Below are 312 nucleotides of genomic sequence, written 5' to 3' on the forward strand. Positions count from 1 at the left end.
GCCCCCAGGCCTGGCTGTGTCCGCTCTGCTGGCCCGGGGGCAGCCGGGACTCACCGGAGGGGAAGCCGGAGACCACCTTGACCAGGAACACGGGCAGGACGCCCGGCCGCAGCAGCAGGCGGGTGATGGCCTTCAGGTCAAACACGCTGGCCTTGGGGACGCCTGGGTCACAGGAGAGGAGAAGCCGTCAGGCCTGCACCCAGGTCCCCCCCCACCTCGGCCCGGATGTGGGGGGCTCTGCCTGACCCCGGGCACCCGCCCGCGTGGTGCTCCTGAAGCCAGCAGCCTCAGCATCCACAGCCCCCTCACACC

Source organism: Myotis brandtii, unplaced genomic scaffold, assembly GCF_000412655.1.
Source record: "Myotis brandtii unplaced genomic scaffold, ASM41265v1 scaffold940, whole genome shotgun sequence".
In the NCBI taxonomy this organism is placed as follows: Eukaryota; Metazoa; Chordata; class Mammalia; order Chiroptera; family Vespertilionidae; genus Myotis; species Myotis brandtii.